Below are 12,141 nucleotides of genomic sequence, written 5' to 3' on the forward strand. Positions count from 1 at the left end.
GGTGGGCAGAAGCAGCAGGGAGACAATGGGCACCTCACCGTTTGGAGGGAGGTGGGTGTGTGGGTGATGGGTTGGAAAATGACCGAAGGATGGATGGCATTGGGTGGGATGCTGGGTGGCTGAAAAATGTTGGCAGAATCTCAGCTTTTCTGGGAGTCTCTCAAGCCAAGACTCCCCTGATTTGATTAATGAGCCCTAGTTCTCGTACACAGACACACCAGAAGCACCACACACACACACACACACACACACACACACACACACATACACACACGATACCCAGGCGTACCACACTGTTTCATTTCTCTTCTTTCTCCACAGCACCGCAGCATCTCCCGCAGCCAAGGGGCTCCGGGTCCAGGTGACCCCCTGGAGCTTTTCCCTTGGTCCCTTGTTCCCCACAACCTCATTCGATTCTCCCTCACTGTCTGCTGGGTGATTTTAGTGCCCGCTCCCTGTGTCCTCTTTCCTTTAATTCCTCCTCAAAATCCAGCCAGCCCCCTGCAGTAGCTCCCCATCCCCCGCATTCCTCAGTCAGGGGTATCGCTTGGCCAGGGAGCCTTCCCTTCAACTCCTCTCTCTCTCTCTTTCTCTTTATGTCTTTTGTGCTCTGGCCAGCATGGCCACTAGCTCTCAACCAGACATCACCAAGCCACTTCCGCTCCACCCAGCCACTCCCTCCTGAAGGCCTCTCCAAAAACAGCCGTGCCATGACAGCTCCAGGCTGTCCCCCATGATATGTGTCCAGTGAGTCACCTTGTTGAGATGTGCTTACGACACACCTACTCTGTGTGTGTGTGTGTGCATGTGCACACGTGTAACAGGTGTGAGTTCAAGGCTTCTAGAGCCTTCCCTGTGGTGAATGCTCCAGTCCTCCCTCCCCACAAACCTCAGAGGTCATGACAGAAGCCCAAAGGCTGGTGACATGTCTCAGGTCCCTCCCCTGGTAAATGGCAGTCTGGCTCCTGTGCCCTCAACAGAACCCTGTGATTGATTACACAGTGCCCTGGAAGTGAGGCTGGCTCTTCCTCACCCCAGTCCCCTCTGGCTGTGCAAGTGGCAGTTCCTCTGCCCTCTGCCCTCCTTCCCTTCCTTTGCTTGGTTTATTTTTGCTCTGAGACAGGGTCTCACATAGTCCAGACTGGCTTTGAACTGACCATGTAGCCAAGGATGACCTTGAACTTCTGATCCTCTGGCCTCTACCTCTTGAGCGCTGGGATTACAGGTTTATACCAGCACCCCTAGCTTTATCTGGAGCGGGGATCAAGTCTAGGGATTCACACATGCTGGACGCTCCACCAACTGAGTCACATCTCTAGTCCCGCCCTGTTCCCCTTCAAGCTCACTCAGAAAAGGGTCCCGTGAATGAACAGACCCAAAGAGGGCACTGCAGGCTCCTTTTCCTGGGGTGAACACCCATCCACGCAGTGAGTTGCTGATTGGTCCCTAAAGGCTTTCAGCTCCAAGTGCATAAACCTCCACACAGCTGCTTGTGTGAGAACATACACACTATGGGAGCCCCTAGCCGGGCTATGTCTCTCCTCAGCTTCTTCAGTCTCTAACGCACAATGTCAACTCACAGTCTCTGCAGGTCCCACCCTGAAGCCACAGGCTTCTCCCTCTGGACACCTGAATCTGCCCAGCTTGTCACCTGTCCATCATCTTGTCTGCCTGCTGACCTGGATCCACCTGCCTCTGCTCGCCATCCATCAGCCTGCCTCAGCCTGTCCACCTCGTGGCCCTGTCTGTCTGGTGTCTGCCACTCTGTCCATCAGACACACAGTCCACCTCCTAACCCTGGTCCCCCATTCTCCAGTGACAACAAAGGAGGAGTGTGGCCTTTGCGGTCACCACTCACTGAGCTGGCCACGTCTTAACATCACAACCTGCCGTTTCAGAGTCCCGCTGGTCCCCCCCGCACCCAGCCCCCTCCTCATTTCCCAGAGGCCCCCCAGCCTTGCTGAGTCTAAAGGCTCCTACTTAAGGAATCAGATCAGTTGCCATGTACCTTCTGCCAAAAATGTCCAAGCAGTCCCCAAGGAAATCACTGGACACAAGCGTGAAGATGTGTGTACAAGGATGCTCACAGAGGAATTGTTTGTAATAGCGAAAAGGTTGGGAGCAACCCAACTGTCCGACCGTGGGGGCTGGCCGAGTGAATTACGGACAGCCACACAACGGCGGGCTGGGCAGCTATTAAAAAATGGTGATGTGATGTCTCTTCATTGAAATGGCATGACGCTCACAGTACACTATCTGGCAGCAAGGCAGGCTACAGAGGCACACGTGCACAGCGTGATGCCATTTTGATTTTTATTTTCAATCTACGTCAAAAAGAGCGCGTATCAAGATGGTGGCCAAGGGGTAGTGGGATCATGACTAATTAAAAACGTCTTCACGTGTAAAATGACACGCTGGAGCATGTGTGTACACTTACGCCCACACGAATACACTCTTCCGAGGAGCTAAGCCAGATGCTCTGCCCTGTGTGGGTACCTCCTCCCATCTTCACGGGAGGTAAGGTAACTGAAGGGATTCCCTAGGTGAGGAAACGGAGAGTCCTAGCAATGGGCCGTAGAGGAGCTTAGCTGTAGGTGCAGCTCTCTTGGGCTCCAGGGTCGGTGTTCTTAGTTGGCAAGTCATTGTGTTTTTCATTTTGATAATCTGTAAGTCATTTATTTGAAGAAAAATAATGAATGTCTAGGAATGAATGGCCTTGGGAGACAGAGGCAGGCAGATCTCTGTGAGTTCAAGGCCAGCCTGGTGTATAAAGAGAGTTCTAGGACAGTCCGAAATGTTACACAGAGAAAACCTGTCTCGAAAAAACAAAACAAAAACAAAAAACAAGAAAATAATGATGGTTTTTGACCCAGAGACATTTCTAGACACGGCCCAATGTGCTTTGGGGACCAAAAGTGGCCCTGGTTCAGAAACACTGACCTGAATAGCTCAGTTGGTAGAGTGCCTGCCTAGCACGCAGGAAGCCCTGAGTTTGATCCCTAATACTGCATGATCCAGTCACGGTGACTCATGCTTACAATACTTTGGCATGGTAACTCATGCTTATAAAACCAGCACTCAGGAGGCAGAGGCAGGAGGATCAGAAATTCAAGGTCATCCTCAACTACAAAGTGAATTTGAAGTCAGAGGCACACGAGACCCTGTATCAAAACAGACAGACAGAACCAACCAAACAACCCAACGCCAGAAAGAGGGCTCAGCAAATAAAGGCACTCGCAAGCCTGCTGACCTAAGTTCAATCCCCAGACCCGGCATAAAGATGAAGGAGAGAACTGGCTCCACAGAGCTGTCCTCTGCCCTCCACGAGCATGTCATAGCACATGTGCCCACATGGACATGGCACACCGCGTGCACACAACGCATGCACACACGCACACATACACACACACATACACAGTGATAATAACAATGAACATTAGAAGAACCAAAAGAACAACAAAATCTACATGTTCTCCTGAAAAACAAATGATGAAAATGGACAGGACCAGGAGAGGGGGCTGGTGAACTACACACTGGGTAGCAGCCCTCAGCCTCAGAGCTGTGGCTGTTCCCCTATGTAGGAGTCACAGGTATGCCGACTCCCACACGGCGTGACTCTAAGCCCCTCCCCAAGCCCACACTTGATGCAGCAGAGGCAGTGCTGGTTGTATACTGCATGCCAAGCGCCACACCCCGGAGACAGGAGGGAAAGTCCACACTGGCCTCCATGGAGTCTCCGCAGCCTCTGCACCGCTTTGTACTGCAGAGTGCTCGGCAGTGTAGTGGCCAGGGGTGGGGACATCCCGTGGGTGGTAGGTGGCTTGGTAATGACATCAGTGTCAGCCTTCACCCACCGGGTGCCAGTAATGGCCTTTGACCGGAGACATTTCTAGACATCACCTGACGTCCTTTGGGAACCAAAAGTGGCCCTGGCTGAGAAACATTGGCCCGACATACTGAAAACAATAATGAGGCCGCTGATGGGAAAACCTACACTCTGCTTCTAAGGGTTTGCGGCAGAGGAGTGGTCGTGGGGTGGTCCCACAGGGCTCCCCAGGCAGCACCTGGTCCTGAGGATCAGGTCCTACGTGACCTCTTCCTGTTTTAGACTAGACATGGAGTGAACCCCTTCATCCTAGGGCCCTCACAGGCATGCTCCCAGCCTGGACAAGGAAGCCCACTTTTCAGCACTATCCCCTGGGTATCCCCACTTTCAGGTCCCACCAGCTTGTCACATGTGTCTGTCCCTAGCTGGTCCCCACCACTTCTGTAGTCCTTGCCTCATATTGTGCTGCCACAGCCTCATGAGCCAGAAATTGGCATACACCCTCTGCATTCATCCGAGCACTCTCGGGTCCTACATGCTGCCCTCAGAGCAGGTCCAGCAAAGGACCTGGCTTCCCAGTCTATCCACTCCCCCCACAGCTGGGGCTGAGGCTTCTCCAGACAAATGTCACCAGGTGCTTCCCTTGCTGAAAACTCTCAGGGTCCCCCACTGCTCAAAGATTCCAGCCCCAAGGGACCTGCTGCTGCAGCCCCATAGGTGGCTTCTCTGTACCACCCTCCTGGCTTTCACTTCAGGCAGCTGGGTTTGCGGCTTCCCAACCCCTTTTCTCCCTCGCCTCGGGGGACCTCAGCAACACTGAGCCTGCCTTCCTCTCCAGTGCCCCCTCCTCGTTTTCACTCCTTGGAGGTCCGTTATTCAACCCTGCAGGGCCCTGCTTGTACCTCACTCTTTTCGCAAGTCTCCACTACTCATCCATAGCTCTGACCACGATGATGGGAATTGTTTAATTGTCTGCTGGGCACCCTGGACCGCTGGCCTCCTGCTGGCTCAGACTAACAGCTGTATCGCCTAGCACACATGCATGCTTAGCAGACACATGTTTACATGTATGTTTTTCCAACTGGATTATGAAGGGATGAACGGCTGCACAGCCAGGTGTATGGGTGGACATGGGAAAGAGGCTCCAGGGTTGGGTCATTGGGCTTCAGAAGATCTTTGGACAGGGAGTTCTGAGGAAGGGCAGGTTTGGCCTTCTGCAGGACTGTCGGGTTGGAGGCACCCTGGGAGATAAAGGAGGAGGCAGACGGATTACAAGGACCTTGAATGTCACTGTGCAAAGCTCGGACTTAATTCAGTAGGCGATGGGGAGCCATGGAGGGGTTTTAATCAAGCAAGTGACGCGGTCCCACCTGTGCTGGAGAACGGTCGCTGTGACTGCAGCAAGGACTGGGGTAGGAGGAGACAGGAGGCCTGGAGGCTCGCAATGAGGTCGCCACCATGGCTGAGACTTTTCAAAGCCAGGATGCCTGGGTCAGAGCGGGAACCATGGGGTGGGTCAGGGAGAGAAGACAGAAATTGGGACAAAAGGAACCTGTGAAAATCTAGAACCTTCCTTCTTTGCCCCTGGCCTTTTAGCTAGCATAGAAGGAGCTTGAGGTCAAAGGGAGCCTGATTCTAACTCCCTGCCCCCACCCCCCCCCCAGTAGCCAAGCAATTGTGCCAAAGCAGGGCGAAGCCGCTGCATCCAGAATTACCAGCAGAGTACCATTTCCGTAACTGATGTTTTGTCTATGGGCATCCTGAGTGCCCAGGACGGTGCTAAGGGAACTGGTTTGTGCATCTTTCTTTCTTTCTTTCTTTCTTTCTTTCTTTCTTTCTTTCTTTCTTTCTTTTTTCCCTCACAACAACCCAACAGAGAGGTGAAGTAACTTGTTAAAAGCCACACAGCCCACAAGTAGCAGTGACAAAGCCAAACAGCAGATGGATGGGTCTGATGGGGAAACAGAAAGCACCCTCAACGTGACAGCAGGAAGGCAGGGCCTGGAGAACCGACAAGGAAGGAAAGGAGGACCTCCAGGTTCTGGAACCTTCTATGCTCAGACCCAGACTCAGAGTTAGGAAGGCAGAGGCCGCTGTAAGAGAACCCAGCTAAGGAGTGGGCACTGTGCAGGTCCTCAGCAGAAATAAAGCAGGAACTTCTGATGGGGAAACGGTGGCAGAGGCCCAGGCCCCAAGAGCACCACCTTTGCAAGCCTTTTTGCAAATTAGATGAGAGTGTGCCTTCTCCAGGCAGATGCGGCTGCCTTCAGGGCACCTTACTTGTTGAGTGGAGCTTAAAATAGATTTCAGACCCTCCTCTCCTCCTGAACCGAGTGTCCTCAAGATAGTCAACAACATGCCCAACGCCAAGACAGCTACACTCCCAGACTCCCTGTTTCAAACCCCTGCCTCCTAGTATCCAGGCTCCCTCCCATACGCATGGACAAATTTTGGGCAAATGTAACTTTTCGGTTAGTCGTTGCCTGCTCTCGGCCAGACAAAGTCTAATGACTCCTGCCTGTGATCCTGATGACAACGTTAAGGTCAGAGCCTGTCCTGATTAGGGCAGGAGCGAGGAGTGCGGTAGGGATGGATGGGGGGCATCTAGGCTTTTTTTAGAGACACAAGAAGCAAAACTGAAGGTTCTAGAAAGCAGAGGCCGCCTGTCAAGTGTTCCCTCTTAAGGGTGCTCTGAGGAGCCAAAGCTAGTGGAGAGGACCCTCCCCACCCCCGTGTGTGTGTGTGTGTGTGCGTGTGTGTGTGTGTGTGTGTGTGTGTGTGTGTGGTGTGTGTGTGGCATAGGCAAAATAAGACTTTGATTCCTGAGCCTGCACAAAGGTCCTGGTCCCCTCCCAGTCAAGTTTTGACTGATACTGCTTGTCCTGGCTCATTGGGGAGGGGTGGTAGGATCCTAACCGGGGTCTCAGCCTAGCCTCTTCTCAGGGTCTCCTTCCACTGTTAGTAAGTAACTCCTACCCTGTCCCAAGTCACCCAGCATGGGTTTGGTTACATAAACAGGAATGTATTCTCCCTCCACACCTGGGGCTGCATTTCCAGTGGATTTTCCTGATGGAAGAAAAGAAGAGGCAACTCAGACAAAAGAGGAAATTTAATTGGCCAACTCTTCTATCTGGTATGGTAAATAAACTGTCCCAAACTTTGCTATATTGGAGGTCCCTGTCCCAGCTCTCGCCTGACCCTGACAGGGAGCCTCAGAACCTCACTAGTGAGGGCACAAAGAACCCAGAAAAGGCAGAGGCCAAAGTCCCATTTCTGCGCAAATTGTAGACTGCCAGAGAAGCAGACAAGACCATGGCCGCCATACACACACACACACACACACACACACAGACACACACACACACACTTTAGACGCATGTACCCGGCCAGGCTCACAACAGTGTGTCATTTTGGTTTCTCTGTCAAAGTCACTGAGCAGCTTTCTTCCCCTAGGCGCCCAGGGATCTACCTTAAACACCTCATGAGGCCTGGGTGTCAGGGTACCTGGGTCCCCATTGTGACCTCGAGCCTGCTTCCCATACTTTAAGATGGGAAGGAGGGCAGCCTTGGTCAATAGTTTCAGACATGGTGACTGACCCAGAGGCAGGTGCCCTAAGCCGAGAGAGACCTAGCTTGCTTGCTAAAGCACCCGCTGAGAGATACTGGGACTGGTAATGAAGGAAGAGGACAGAGACACCCTGTCAACCCTCCCAATCCTAAGCAGTAGTTAAGGAACCACAGTAACTTCCAGGAGCAAAGGAAAAGGCAAGGAACCCAGCTGGAGCAGGGAGGAGTAGAGGCAGACTTGGGGAAGAAGGTGCCTCCTGACCTGGCAGAGGGCAACTGAGGCAGGCTGAAAGAAGGTGGACACACTAAGGATGAGATGGACAAGAAGAGGAGTGGGCACTGGTGGGCAAGCGTGGGGATATACCTAGGGACAGAGCACGTGATAGGCAGGTTTTCAGGACAGTAGGGAAAGAAGAGGGTGGGAGCTGGGAGGATGCACCCCGCTCCAGCAGCCCTGCAGAGGCAATAGCCAAGGCTAATAAACCACTGGCTAGGGTGGGCACTCCGGCAAGCCCGTTCTGGAACCCGGGGAGCGCTAGAATCAGACCCTGATAGCAGAACTGGACCGCACACCATCCCGCAAGCCAGCGAGCAGGGAGGGAGAGTGGGAGAGAAAGCAGAGGGTTCCCAGCTCCGCTTTCATCCTAAGGGCTGTCTTTAGCCAGCCGGCGCTCCTGTGCCTGCCAGCAGGGGGTGCCCCTGTGGCTTGGGGAGACCTCGGGGGACTCCGATTTCTGTCTGCACTCCGCTCGCTGAACCCCACAGGGTAGTCTCCCGCAGCTCCCTGGCTGAGGCAAGGACCATACTAGGCCACAGCGGGAGTGGTGAGGTCAGGTCCCCAGGCAAAGGCGACATGGATAGGGATAGTGTCCACCGAGGGTCCCGCAACCCTCACGGCCACACGGTTCACGCCTCCCGGTTTCGCACCCCGGGCCTCGAGGGTCAGTCCCGAGTGGCGCTCTCTTTGGACGTGAGCTTGTGAAGCCCGGTCTTTCTCTGTAGTGGGAACAGAGTCCCCGGAGTAGGGTGCGGAGGAAGAGGAAAGCGCTGCCCCTCAATCTCCGCCCTCATCCGACGGCCGAGGGGTGCAGGGGTCACGTCTGCAGAGCCGCAAGGGTCCCCGTAGCCTGTCCTGCTCACCCCACCCCAGGGTGGCCGCAGCCGTGCGTGTCTCGGCGGCCCGACCCGCACACGCACCCGCGCGGCGCACACGCTCCCGCCGCGCCGATCGCCGAACCTCCGGGAGGGGCCGCGAGCCCACGAGCCCATGAGCCCAGCCCGGGCAGCGCGGGGTGAGCTGCGGGGACGCCAGGATCCCGGCCGGTGTCTAGGCTGGGTTTGCCATCCCCGCACCCCTTCCCGCGCCGGCCCTGCACCCAGGTGCGGCCACCGCCTCCCCCCCCCAACCAGCCCCCCGGCCTGCGGGGCATCCCCGAGCTCTGGGCTCAGGGACCGCGACTCCGGGTCCGGGAGGTGGCCGGGCTGGGCTCAGCGCCGGGGAAAGTTTGGACGTGGAAAAGTCCCCTTTGCCCTACCGAGGTGGGGGCGCGGGATGGGCGCGCTTGTGCCGTTGCCCCGGAGCCCGCGCCGCGCCCGCCTCTCCCCGGTCCGTGCGCTCTCCCGGCCCGCAGCCTCCCCCGGCGGCGTTCGGCTGGCCTCCCGCGGGCGCCGCGCGCTCTTACCTCGGGGAGCGGCCGTGCTGCACCCTGGTCCCCTCGCCTCGGGACGCCAGCGAGCTACGGGATCCCGGCCAGGTCCGGCCCCGGCGTCCGCCTGGAGGAGCCGAGGGAGAGCGGGAGCGAGATGGGGAGCCGCGGCGGCGAGTGCGCGCGTGTGTGGAGGAGCGAGAGAGCGAGGGAGTGTGCGTGTCTGACTAGGGGGGAAGTGTGCAAGGGACGGATCCCTTCCTTCCTCCCGCAGCCTCTGGTGGAGACTCGGAGAATGCAGCGCCCGCCGGGCAGGAGCGACGCGCCGTGCCGAGCCGCAGGCGGCCGCCTGGCCGGACCCCGCAGCCAGCCGGGGAGCCCGGCCCCCCGCCCCGACCGCGCCCCTCCCTCGCCCGCGGGGCCGGGAGGCTCCGTCTCCCCTGCCGCCGGCCGCGGGAAAGCCCCCGGGGAAGTGCTCCTCCTCCTCCCGGCCCCGATTCGCGCGAAGGGAGCGCCCCCAGGAGGGGAGCACGCTCCTCCCTGCCTGGCGGCTCAGCTGCCCCGAGGCACCCGTGGCAGACTAGACCCTGTCCCCATTACTCCCCTGGCCAGAGACTTCGCTGCATCTAACCTACATGAACACACACACACACACACACACACACACACACACCACTGAAAGCCTGGCTTCAAAAGAAGGGGGTGCAAGCTAAGGTAGGGGTTGGCTTCTCAAGAGGCCACCCCTGGCTGGTTGCCCAGAAAGGCCCTTTGCACAGACTGAGGCTTCAGAAACAATCACTGTGCACTGAGGTGGACAGAGCCCCTTTCTGGGGCTGGGAGTCTGCTAGCAGGTGGAAGGTGAGCAGTCCTGGGAAGAGAGCCATGCTGGACCATCCCTCTTTAGGAGAGAGCTCCGGAGTCCTGCCTCCAACCAAACCAAACCAAAACAAAAAAACCAAACCAAGACAAAACAAAATACAAACCAGCCCAGCCTAAACTTAGTGTCCTCTTGCACCGGTGTAATAAAATCCTCCCGCTGTCCAGAAACGCCTGGAAAATCGGCTTTTTCATCCTTCCTCAAATTGAGCTAGCCCACTGCCCCTTGTCTTTTTTGCTTGGACTTCTTTTTCTCTTGGCTGCGCTGGGACCAGCTAGGTGACTGAAGTATGTCTTTGCCATCCCGCCCCTAACCGGGCACCCTAGCCTGCAAAACAACACTAATGTTAAAATGGAGGCCGCACCCTCCTCCAAGACCCTGTCTCCTGTGGGTCTCCAGGGAGCCACACTTCAGCTTATGCTGGCCAGCTCACACCGCCGGGCGCTCTAATTTCACCCTCACACTCGCTGGTCCCTGGCGACCCGCTTCCCCTCTGGGTGGTTGCGTTTCTGGTCCTCCCCCGCTAAACTCCATCACTCTTACTTATTTTGAGATTTATCCTCTACCTCGACAGCCAGTTCCCTCCCTTAAGTCCTTCTCGCGGTTCAGTCCCTTCATTGATCTCCCAAGCCTCGCTTTTGTATAGCCCCTTCTGGTCTCTTTCCTCCCTCCTCTCCCTATTCTTAGCCGCTACTCTTTCATGCTTTCAGAGACCAGAGGCTGGCCCTTCCAGATGCATTTCTTCACTTTCTGCGTCTCTCAGACTGACTTTTGCAGCTGTGGGTCCTCCTTTCTTGTCCCCCACGCCTGGGTGTGTGCTGCTCTCTAAGGAGTCTGACCTAATTACATGGCCACAGGTTATTTGGGCCTGGGCTGCCCTCCACCCTTGACTGTACATACTGGGGTGCTCTTCTCCCCAGAACTCTTTATTAAAACCTCACCTTTTACTCTGCCAATATCTAGCCTCCCCATCTGAGGCTGCCTCCTGCCCTTACCTTTGACTCTTTTTTCCCCCACAAACCTCCTCTGTACTGTCCTGGACTCTGGGAATACATGGGACTCACCATCATCACAATTGTCATGATCCTGTTTATGAAGATACAATATCAGTCCCATTTTACAGATGAGGAAACTGAGGTGCCACATTTTGGAATATCAGGAATACACAGGCAACAAGTGGTGAGAGCAGATTAATGCATTCTGCCTGGGTCCTCCACCCTTGTTCTCCTGCGGTCTTGTAGTGGGGTAAGCAAGAATCTCGCTGACTGCAGTATGTGACCAATGCAGCAAGAGGCAGTGTCAGGTGTAATAGAACTGTCTCCGTCCTGTTCTGCTTGGGATGGAGGAGGCAGGCCTCTTTCCCCAGTGTTGATGCACGGATCAGATGATCATAACAATAGCGGTTAGCAGGCCCTGTGCTGCCCATTGATTTTATACGCAGGGAGGCCGGGGCAAAGAGAAACCCTGAAACTTGCTGAAAGAGCTGGACTGGGGGCCTACACAGGCCTCTGAGCTGAACTGACATGGAATTCTGCTTCCAGGTTAGCAATGGGCCTAGTGCACCTCGGGTGTCTTTATGTCATGTGTGAAGGCGACCACAGAAGAGGAGAACCACTCCTCCAGGACTGGATGGAGACATGAAGAACTTGGAGGGATGAATTAGGGGTTTTTCTGGGAGAAGCTTGAGATTCCTTCGAAAGAGTGCCAACCGGCCTCGTTACGCTGATGACCTTTGGAGTAGTCATTTGGACCCCTGGCCTTCACCCTCTTTTGAACCCAGGCTTCCTCCTCCTCTACTTCATGACATTTGGGGCCATAACCTTTGTCACCGTGTTGTTCCGCGCATGGCAGTCTGCCTAGCAGTGTCTCCATTATCTGCTCAGTAAACCCTGTGGCACCAGCCCCTTCTCCTAGCTGTGATAACCATAAGACAACATCCAGCTGCTGCCAAACGTTTCTTGAAGGGCAAAGGCAGGCTTAGCTGACCATCAGGGCTCCGGCGTGAGGGTCTGCCCCAGGGTGTTGTGCTCTTGAACAGGTGTTACCAGGTGTGTGTGTATGTGTGTTTATATGTGTATATGTTTGTATATGTATACATGAGAGTGTATATGTATGTATGTGCATTTCTATGTGTATATCTGTATATATATATACACACACTGTGTGTGTTTCTCTGTGTATATCTGCATATGTATATATACACATACACACTGTGTGTGTTTCCA

General features: G+C 55.2%; 1 protein-coding gene across 1 annotated transcript in view; it reads right to left on the reverse strand.

Annotated features, from left to right (window-relative positions):
- Cdh22 (cadherin 22) overlaps positions 1-9,511 on the reverse strand; it is a 126,703-nt gene extending 117,192 nt beyond the window's left edge. The window contains exon 1 of the mRNA XM_075963048.1: positions 9,076-9,511. The gene's annotated coding sequence lies outside the window, so the exon portion shown is untranslated. The remainder of the gene's footprint in view (positions 1-9,075) is intronic.
- Positions 9,512-12,141: the final 2,630 nt, after the last annotated feature.

Source organism: Microtus pennsylvanicus, chromosome 2 (assembly GCF_037038515.1).
Source record: "Microtus pennsylvanicus isolate mMicPen1 chromosome 2, mMicPen1.hap1, whole genome shotgun sequence".
NCBI lineage: Eukaryota > Metazoa > Chordata > Mammalia > Rodentia > Cricetidae > Microtus > Microtus pennsylvanicus.